General features: G+C 43.4%; 1 long non-coding RNA gene across 2 annotated transcripts; it reads right to left on the reverse strand.

The window, feature by feature from the left end:
* Positions 1 to 2,459: 2,459 nt before the first annotated feature.
* On the reverse strand, positions 2,460 to 10,207 carry LOC112252389. Of its 2 annotated transcripts, none has more exons than XR_002953837.2 (4): positions 9,773 to 10,207; positions 8,249 to 8,491; positions 5,394 to 5,583; positions 2,460 to 5,204 (listed from the first exon to the last, which is right to left on the reverse strand). It is a non-coding gene; the product is annotated as an uncharacterized LOC112252389 (long non-coding RNA). The 2 variants fall into 2 exon arrangements; XR_002953838.2 differs by having other exon boundaries at positions 8,355 to 8,491; positions 9,773 to 10,205.
* Positions 10,208 to 10,946: the final 739 nt, after the last annotated feature.

Consider the following 10,946-nt stretch of genomic DNA (forward strand, 5'->3'; position numbering starts at 1 on the left):
GAGATATGGGTCTCCAGCTGCAGTGATTTTTTTCTCCATTTGTTCCAGTCATTGGCAGCAGAGAACTGGAAGGAAAGGCAGTTAAGAGGAATTGGCTTTGGGGATGACCAGTGAAATATACCTGCTGGAGCGCATGCTACAGGTGGGTGCTGCTATGGTGACCAGTGAGCTGAGATAAGGCGGGGCTTTACCTAGCAAATACTTATGGGTGACCTGGAGCCAGTGGATTTGGCGACGAACATAAAGCGAGGGCCAGCCAACGAGAGCATACAGGTCTCAGTGGTGGGTAGTATATGGGGCTTTGGTGACAAAACGGATGGCACTGTGATAGACTGCATCCAATTTGCTGAGTAGAGTGTTGGAGGCTATTTTGTAAATGACATCGCCGAAGTCAAGGATCGGCAGGATAGTCAGTTGTACGAGGGTATGTTTGGCAGCGTGAGTGAAGGATTTGTTGCAAAATAGGAAGCCGTTTCTGGATTTAATTTTGGATTGGAGATGCTTATTGTGAGGCTGGAAGGAGAGTTTACAGTCTAACCACACACCTAGGTTTTTGTAGTTGTCCACATATTGTAAGTCAGAACCGTCCAGAGTAGTGATGCTGGACGGGCGTGCAGGTGCGGGCAGCCATCGGTTGAAGAGCATACATTTAGTTTTACTTGCATTTAAAAGCAGTTGGAGGCCACGGAAGGAGAGTTGTATGGCATTGAAGCTCGTCTGGAGGTTAGTTAACACAGTGTCCAAAGAACGGCCAGAAGTATACAGAATTGTGTCGTCTGCATAGAGTTGGATCAGAGAATCACCAGCAGCAAGAGCGACATTATTGATGTATACAGAGAAAAGAGTCGACCCGAGAATTGAACCCTGTGGCTCCCCCATAGAGACTGCCAGAGGTCCGGAGAACAGGCCCTCCAATTTGACACACTGAACTCTGAGAAGTAGTTGGTGAACCAGGCGAGGCAGTCATTTGAGAAACCAAGGCTGTTGAGTCTGCCGATGAGAATGTGGTGATTGACAGAGTCAAAAGCCTTGGCCAGGTCGATGAATATGGCTGCACAGTAATGTCTCTTATCAATGGCGGTTATGATATTGTTTAAGACCTTGAGTGTGGCTGAGGTGCACCTATGACCAGCTCTGAAACCAGATTGCATAGCGGAGAAGGTGCAGTGAAAATCGAAATGGTCGGTGATCTGTTAACTTGGCTTTCGGCTGATTTGTAGGGGTCCAGATTTTGCAGCTCTTTCAGAACATCAGCTATCTGGATTTGGGTGAAGGAGAAATGTGGGAGGCTTGGACGAGTTGCTCTGGGGGGTGCAGGGCTGTTGACCAGGGTAGGGGTGGCCAGGTGGAAAGCATGGCCAGCAGTACAAAAATGCTTATTGAAATTCTCAATTATTGTGGATTTATCGGTGTTGACTGTGTTTCCTAGCCTCAGTGCAGTGGGAAACTGGGAGGAGGTGCTCTTATTCTCCATGGACTTTACAATGTGCCAGAACTTTTTGGAGTTTGTGCTGCAGGATGCAAATTTCTGTTTGAAAAAGCTAGCCTTTGCTTTCCTAACTGCCTGTGTATATTGGTTCCTAACTTCCCTGAAAAGTTGCATATCGCAGGGGCTATTTGATGCTAATGCCGTACACCACAGGATGTTTTTGTGCTGGTCAAGGGCAGTCAGGCCTGGAGTGAACCACGGGCTATATCTGTTCCTGGTTCTAAAATTTTTGAACAGGGCATGCTTATTTAAGATTGTGAGTAAAGCACTTTTAAAGAATAACCAGGCATCTTCTACTAACGGAATGAGGTCAATATCCTTCCAGGATAGCCGGGCCAGGTCGATTAGAAAGGCCTGCTCGCTGAAGTGTTTTAGGGAGCGTTTGACGGTGATGAGGGGTGGTCGTTTGACCGCACACCCATTACAGATGCAAGCAATGAGGCAGTGTTCGCTGAGCTCCTGGTTGAAGACAGCAGAGGTGTATTTGGAGGGCTGGTTGGTTAGGATGATATCTATGAGGGTGCCTGTGTTTACAGATTTGGGGTTATACCTGGTAGGTTCATTGATCATTTGTGTGAGATTGAGGGCATCAAGTTTAGATTGTAGGATGGCCGGGGGTGTTTAGCATGTCCCAGTTTAGGTCACCTAACAGCACAAGCTCTGAAGATAGATGGGGGGCAATCAATTCACATATGGTGTCCAGGGCACAGCTGGGGTCAGAAGGTGGTCTATAGCAAGTGACAACGTTGAGACTTGTTTCTGGAATGGTAGATTTTTAAAAGTAGTTTGGGCACAGACCTGGATAATAAGACATAGCCTGCAGAGTTCTCTCTGCAGTAGATTGCAACTCCACCCCCTTTGGCAGTTCTATCTTGTCGGAAAATGTTATAGTTAATGATGGAAATTTCAGGGTTTTTGGTGGCCTTCCTAAGCCAAGATTCAGACACAGCTAGGACATCCGTGTTGGCAGAGTGGGCTAAAGCAGTGAATAAAACAAATTTAGGGAGGAGACTTCTAATGTTAAAATGCATGAAACCAAGGCTTTTACGGTTTTATTGAGGAACATTCCATTGTTAGTTGGGAATTCAAAATTTGTTGTAAAAGTGTATGGTTTAAATTCCAGTGAACAGCCTTTGAACTTACTGCCCTTTTCAGCAGGATATTTCTCTTTCGTTTGTCTGCCTTTCCCCAGATGGCATTCTTACAAGATGGCATTCCGCAACTTGAAACAGAACACCATTGAATGGGCACCAGATTAGACAACAATCACCCCATTAAAAGGTGGACATCATTTTACCAATCACACCATTCATATGGTGAATGTGGCACGCCACCTATGTAATCAGGTGGAATGGGAGATTTGTTTTTTTTCCAACTCAATAAGTAGGTATTACCCACAAACCGGCATAGAGTAGGACATCATACTTCCTCATCTGATTGGTCGGGTAGGCGAGCCTTCTGGGCTGGCATACACATCATTATACTCCCTCATCTGATTGGTCAAGTAGGCGTGCCTTCTGACTTTGTGGCAACGACCATTTCGTGGCTGCTGCCATATTGCTAGTTCCAGTTTTTCTAGGACTACTCCACTCCGGTATAGTTTTTGGGCACTCTGCCAATGTTGCCAGGGACGTGGATCTGCATGGCTGCAACTAGTTTCGGGAGGGGAAATCTGCTTTTGCACCACCACTATTGGGGAACGGGAAATCTGCAGGTACCACAACCATGAAAGGTAATTCTGTGTATGCATGTAACTTATTGAGGACTAAATCATACGTGCTCTATTTAGCGCTACATGTGCACCTCAGGAGACCTAGCAGTTGTATATTTTCTATTTAACACAACATGCCACTTGTTACAAAATGAAAAGTTGGGGAAATAAGTTTTTGTAAAAGTTATGCCGTTATGATTTGACAATTAATCAGTAAAGCTGCATTTACACATTCTAAATGACACAGTATGATAAAAGCAGCGTTATGTACAAGTAATATAATATTCCAACTCCAGGATTCTACAAGTCACAACATTATGTATTTACAGAGCCACTGACATTGTGAGTTATGACATATATACATTTTGCTGGGTCTATCCTTTTTAACCCCTGCCAAGAGATCTCTTTGACTTCTCTTTTTAGCATGAGGTACTTTATTTCTGTCCAGCTATTCAAAAACAATCATCAAGTGCTTCAACATAGTAAGAATGGCAAAATAAAGAACTCCTTACAGAAGTGGAAGGTTGTGCATCCTGATGTAAACAATATTCTAATCTGTTCCTACTTATGTTTTGTAAATAGTTCAATAAAGTTTACTTGTACTGTCCGCCTACTTGTTTTCTTTCTTGTTCTACACAAATAGCGCCAAGACCTCCAGTGGTGTCAGTTTACATACCGACTTCAGCTGGTTCACTGTATCAGTTCAGCACAGTTTATAAGAGAATGGAGTTTCACTTAACATTGGAGCCCTGAGGGATTGGTGGAGGGGGAACTCCACTTCACAGGACATGATTAGAGATTGGTCGGAGAGTCACAAAGCAATAATATAGTGGAAAGATCCACAGCTAATCTTTTCATATGAAATAACTTAACTAATTGAGAAGATATTAAACTGTTTAATAACCAGCCAACTTTTAAGAGACACACAATTTTAAAATGCAAAAGCTAAAGGATTTATGCATTAAAATGTTAATCTGTTTGGCTGGGTAGCAAATGGGCCAAATCAAGTGCAGGTTGAGCAATGTCCGTTTTCCCCACCAGAAATTGGACAGTGATGAGCTGAGCTGGTGATCCTTCTTCTCTGCATCTGGGGACATAGGTGTCCAACAGGGCATGGATATAATCAGCCTGAAGGAGGAGTTACTGGGTGATAAGGGGTTTCCCCAGACATGCATGTAAAAATATATTGGATGGGAATTATAGTGAGCAGACTGTCATTGGAAGTCAGAAACTTAGTTGTGCAACTAGAAGAGAGAGAACACATGCATACATCTACCATTATGAGCAAAACAAATTTAAAGAGAGTCCATGACCCAATGAATTGAGGCTGTTCTGAGGGCAAAAGGGGGTGCAACTCAATTTTAGGAAGTTCTTCCTAATGTTTGGTATATTCACTGTATGAGACCTCTTTTACTTGTGTTGAGAATCAGAGAATACTGAACACTTCATTTGAACTTGATCAGGAGGACCGCAATGTCCACGTGCTGAAGCAATGACCACGTGTGGAGGAGAGAAGTGAGAGGCAGAGGACGTGATTTAACCTCATGATATCAGCCTTGACCAAAGACTGATATCATCCAAGCGGTTCCATATCTAGGCTTTCCACAATATCACTTTCATCAGTGTGGGTGTTTTGACAGAAACCGATAGTCCAAATCAGAGTTACAAGTTGGATAATTTTCTTTAGGATAGGGATTTACAGTTTTAAAATAACTTTCAGAAAACAGTATGTAAGATTTCTGGATAACGTTATCTACAGTTTCTGTGTTATACTTCTAAAGCCGTTTGGTTATGCTTCTAATCAAAGCTCATAAAATATATTAGATGCACACAAGCACCATTGTCAATCCAAATGTAGAGGAGAAAATGAAAGAGAACCTTTGTATTTAACCAAGAAGCTGTACCATTGAGAAATTACTGCATGGTTTGTCATATTGGATCCTCTGCTCAGCTGAGGTGTGGCAACATCACCTAGTGAGAAGCAAGGAATCAGCAGCAGCCGGCCTGGAACACACAAGTGAAATTTGATAACTAGCATGCGATTAACAAAGTTAGCTGGAATACACAGGAGGACCTTCGGTAAGTGTCATGTGAAAACAAACTGTAAAATTACAGGCAAACTGGGATAGAGCGCATGGGTTTGCCTGTATTGGGTTTAGATCCTCTGCTAATCTGACACCACATTTAACTCACATCCACTATCACAGCTATGTCATTGTGATGTAGGCCTACATCTGACACACCACTGGTGTCATCATGCACATCCAGCATCACAGTGGTCATGATGTGGCCCTTTCTGGGTGTAGATCGTGGCTTCCCCCTCTGACTCCTACACCCAGGTTCTGTTACCTCAGGATGTAAATTCTTGGCGGAGACTCTCCCCCTGGCCATGCAGAAAGAGAGAAAATCAAATCAAAGTATATTTCTCACGTGTGCCGAATACAACAGGTGTTACAGTGAAATGCTTACTTACAGGCTCTAACCAATAGTGCAAAAAATGTATTAAGTGAACAATAGGTAAGTAAAGAAATAAAAATAAAAAACAGTAAAAAAGATGTAGCGAGGCTGTAAACGTAGCGAGGTTACATACAGACATCGGTTAGTCAGGCTGATTGAGGTAGTACTATGTACATGTAGATATGGTTAAAGTGACTATGCATATATGATGAACAGAGATTAGCAGTAGTGTAAAATAGGGGTTGGCGGGTGGTGGGACACAATGCAGAGAGCACTGTTAGCCAATGTGCGGCAGCACTGGTTGGCTGGCCCAATTGCGGTAGTATGTACATGAATGTATAGTTAAAGTGACTATGCATATATGATAACCGAGAGTAGCAGCAGCGTAAAAAGAGGGGTTGGAGGAGGCACACAATGCAAATAGTCCGGATAGCCATTTGATTACCTGTTCAGGAGTCTTATGGCTTGGGGGTAAAAACTGTTGAGAAGCCTTTTTGTCCTAGACTTGGCACTCCAGTACCGCTTGCCATGCGGTAGTAGAGAGAACAGTCCATGACTGGGGTGGCTGGAGTCTTTGACAATTTTTAGGGCCTTCCTCTGACACCGCCTGGTGTAGAGGTCCTGGATGGCAGGCAGCTTAGCCCCAGTGATGTACTGGGCCGTACACACTACCCTCTGTAGTGCCTTGCGGTCAGAGGCCGAGCAATTGCCGTACCAGGCAGTGATGCAACCAGTGCTCTCGATGTTGCAGCTGTAGAACCTTTTGAGGATCTCAGGACCCATGCCAAATCTTTTTAGTTTCAAGAGGGGGAATAGGCTTTGTCATGCTGTCTTGGTGTGTTTGAACCATTCTAGTTTGTTGTTGATGTGGACACCAAGGAACTTGAAGCTCTCAACCTGCTCCACTACAGCCCTGTCGATGAGAATGGGGGCGTACTCGGGTCCTCATTTTTCTGTAGTCCACAATCTCCACAATCATCTGCTTTGTCTTGGTTACATTGAGGGATAGGTTGTTATTCTGGCACCACCCAGCCAGGTCTCTGATCTCCTCCCTATAGGCTGTCTCGTCGTTGTCGGTGATCAGGCCTACCACTGTTGTGTCGTCTGCAAACTTATTGATGGTGTTGGAGTCGTGCCTGGCCATGCAGTCACGGGTGAACAGGGAGTACAGGAGGGGACTGAGCATACAGAGAGAGAACAAGGAATTTCACTTGGCCGAACTCCTAAATCCCCAAAATGGGAGAATTAAACTATATGTCCACTTGTGAGAATGTGGGAAGGGTCCATGGACACTTAAGGGACGGGTATGATGAGTGTGTTTCATTTGGTGACCTCATGGAGGACAGGAAACACACAACTATATGTCTGAATGTGTACATTTTTGAATTATGGGGTTATAAAATGAATGAGTAAAGATGAAAGTATTTGTGATTTCCCTGTGAGCACAGGGAGCACACCCTGTGAGCACAGACATGATCAGGCATCATGGAACCACCCTTTTCTATTGTTACTAATAAAAACCCCTCCTGAGGAAATCCTCTTCAGACTAAGAAAACCCCCAGCGTGAGCTGTGGTTGCAATGGTCGAGTACCACGACTACAAAACCATACCACGTGGCGCATTGGCTACATGGCTGGAAATGGTTAAACTCTGAGACTATCGATCCCTACAGAATAAGAGCAAATCTTAGATACTAATTACTAGTCTGCAGCTAGAAATTATGTAAACCTGGGATGCAAATACCGACAACCGCCGAAACATCTACTCTAAGAACAATGGACCCCTGACAACAGACACTATCAGGAGCCGCCGATAGAGCTAACACCATAAGTAACCAGAGAGAATCTGATGAACTGACTCTCCAGCAGACAGACCGACGATTCCAACAGAGAAGACAACGACATATGGGCGTAAATATATTGATTGCAATTATTCCCGAATGAGCGAGCATTCATCTGCAAAGGATTAATATAATTATCCACTGTGTGTAGTGATCCATTTTGTCTTTCAAGCTCCTTTATCGGTCCACACCCCCTTTTCTTTGTCCACCAAGACGTCATATCGGTTTAGTCCACTAGGGGATCTTCCCTATCATTGTTAGTAACCAATATCTACTGTTTGTTATGCATTTCTGTGATTATTTAGTTAGTAAGTAAATAAATGATTAAGCCAATTGGTGTATGATGATTCATAGTTCAGGCTGGGTTTGTACAGATAACCAAGAATTCTACGATGTTTGAAATGAGACTGACGTAAGATAAAGAATAATTCATTAATAGAAGACTAATTGATCAGATATTAAAATATCTGAAGAGTTATATTTGGAAAATTATAATTTTTGTAATCTGAAGATTTTCCATGGTGCCCTGACTTCCTAGTTAATTACATTTACAGGATTAGTTTAATCACATAATAATTACAGCGAATTGAGTTGATAAAATAACAGTCTTCACCTTTAATGATACTAAAGACACAACACATTGATATTGCTGTGACCAACATCATCATCAACAAGTACCTCAACGATGTTACGTACACATTAAGAGTGATCATGCCGCAGACGCTTTCACATTATCAGCGTTGCCACTTACCCCTGTACCTACTGTATTCCTTGATCTTCCCTTGGGGCATTGTGACCACTTTTGAAGACAACCAGGGGAGAAAATAATGGGCACAAGCAGAAGCAGTGAGGCTGACCTTTCCCTTGTCATCATCCCAAAAACACTCATCTTCAAAGTGATGGGCAGAGACAAGAGTGTTGGGTTGGTTTCCAATTCATCCGCCTGACAGTTGCTACCCACTGTTGTAGCCTGGGCTTGTCATGAAATGGGAACCTGTGGAAAAAGGTAATGCATTTAATAGTAGGCTCAGTCTCAGTCAAGTGGAAATGACAAATATACTAATCAGCTGTTAAAATGTTGCACAAATAAAGTAAGCCAACATCCCGAGTGACAAATTAAACACAGTGAAATGCTTTCAAGTAAAAGTTCAAGCGTGTGTCTTTGTACATTTTTAAATATTAAAACCATTAAAAGAGATTAGAGACCTATGAAGCAACCATTACACTTCCAATAGATGGCCTAATTAAGGGGTTCTTTTAAAAAAAATCTGCACACAACTCCAAATTACACTAGAAAATGCAGTGGTCCCGATTTGGAGAAATTATATTCCCTAGTTAACGCTGTATGTTCATACATACTGTGACTTATGTTCCATCCCTGCAGTACAGTTGATAACCATTGCTATAAATGCTAAACATCCAATCTTACTGAAACATATCACTTGTTGGCCTATCCCTCTGTAATGGTACAGATCTACCATGCACACTACTCCTCACAGGATCACTCCACTTTCTTCACTGCATCAGCATATGACAACTCCTGCACTACTCTAACCCTGGGAACCCCAACCGCCTCTCTTGCACCAGACATTTCTGATCCCCAGCTCCACGGGCACCCCTACAATTAACACATTCCACTACTTTCCTCAATGCTACACATTCCTTTGTCTCATGCCCTTCTGCACATTTGTCACACCTTGGACCCTCCCTCCTACACACTGCTGCCACATGCCCACATGTCAAGCTTGACATGTAACAATGTCATGTTTTCGGTACAAAAGCTAGTACAGGATAACTTATATATCCTAACATCACTTTATCGGGCAAAAACAACATAAAACTTAAAACAGACAATGACTTCTGTTTCCCCACCCTTTCTGAATCACACCCAGCGACGAGCATTACACACACCGAGAATGTTCCCCTTAAGTTTGTCAACTTTTACATTTATTGCTACCTCAGTAATCACTATTTTCAATGGCACCCTTTTCTTGAGAGCGAAACAATTCACATTTCTTGCCCCCATTCGTTTAACATTGAGTGCCTTCTCCCTCTGACCAGCAGAAACACAAACAATTATCACTAGACCACTTCTGGTTACCCTCACCGATTCCACAGTACACAATTCTGTTTTCACCCACCCTGAAACCACAAATGGATCAGCCAAAAGGCAAGGGTCCACTTTTTCCAAAAACTTCACTCCTACTGTCACAGACTCATCTTTATCCTGACCCGCAACGCAAGCCTCGGGCTCCGAGAACTTCACCACACCTACCTCCGATACTTCGCCCTCATTCACTTCAATTTCTCCTCCGGTCTTCAGCTCACTCAGTTGACACTTTCTACCATTCTTCTTTAACAAGCCATATCCATTTTTTCCAAGTATACATCTCCTTATGTAATACTGCACTTCTGACATATCTTGTTCTTGCTTTCTCAAGGGACGCCATTTAACCCGCTGTCACAATCTCCGTACAATCAGCACGAACGCCTCGGGATGTTGCGGTCAACAGTGCATCCCACTTATAATGCAGCTGCTTCGTCTTGATGATAATCTTTATCAAAAGCTACCGTGACACCTTTCGATTTCAAACAAGCGCGGTCTCCGTCTTCCTTCTCTGACGTGCTCCATCAACGTCCAAAACCCATTGCCTCTGCCTGATGACTTCTTCGGTGGGGTTTATCGGTGGTTGGCATCCAACGTTATGGTGCATTACCGCCACCATCTGTACTGGAGTGTGGGCCAGAGACAGGGAGAAACGAAATCCTACCTGCCGGCCCCATTGCTCTTAATAAAGATTACATATTTGAGACTATATCTAATGACATTCTACTCAATATACTCTTCAAACTCATTTCCTGTATCCCCTTCTCCCTCATACAAGATCTCAGCCTCCCTCTTTCCCTCTGATACTGCCCACACTGTAGCAATACATGCACCACTGTCTCCTGGCAAAAATCACACTTTCCCATTGGATGCTTCCCTATCACATTTAAGGACTTATTCAACTGGCCCTTAATCTTGTAAAAATAGCCTCCCCTCTTGTCCCTTCCATCCTCCCCGACTTTCCTGTGTACTTGAAATAAATGCCTTCCCTTAGTATCTCTATTCCACTGCTCCTACCATCTCTGCACCATGGCCTTCCATATCAGTCTTTCTGCCTCTGCCTTGCTCATTAAAACTACATCAACATTCCCACTTCTAAGAGCTTGTTTAGCCAGTAAATCAACTGCCTAGTTCCAATGTAAATTGTCCGGTGGCGATTTTATGAATTGTTCAGCAGTCTTATGGCTTGGGGGTAGAAGCTGTTGAAGAGCCTTTTGGTCCTAGACTTAGGCGCTCCAGTACCGCTTGCCCTGCGTTAGCAGAGAAAACAGTCAAACTTGGGTGACTGGAGTCTCTGACACTTTTATGGGCTTTCCTCTGACACCGCCTAGTAAATAGGTCC

This window comes from Oncorhynchus tshawytscha, linkage group LG06 (genome assembly GCF_018296145.1).
Source record: "Oncorhynchus tshawytscha isolate Ot180627B linkage group LG06, Otsh_v2.0, whole genome shotgun sequence".
NCBI lineage: Eukaryota > Metazoa > Chordata > Actinopteri > Salmoniformes > Salmonidae > Oncorhynchus > Oncorhynchus tshawytscha.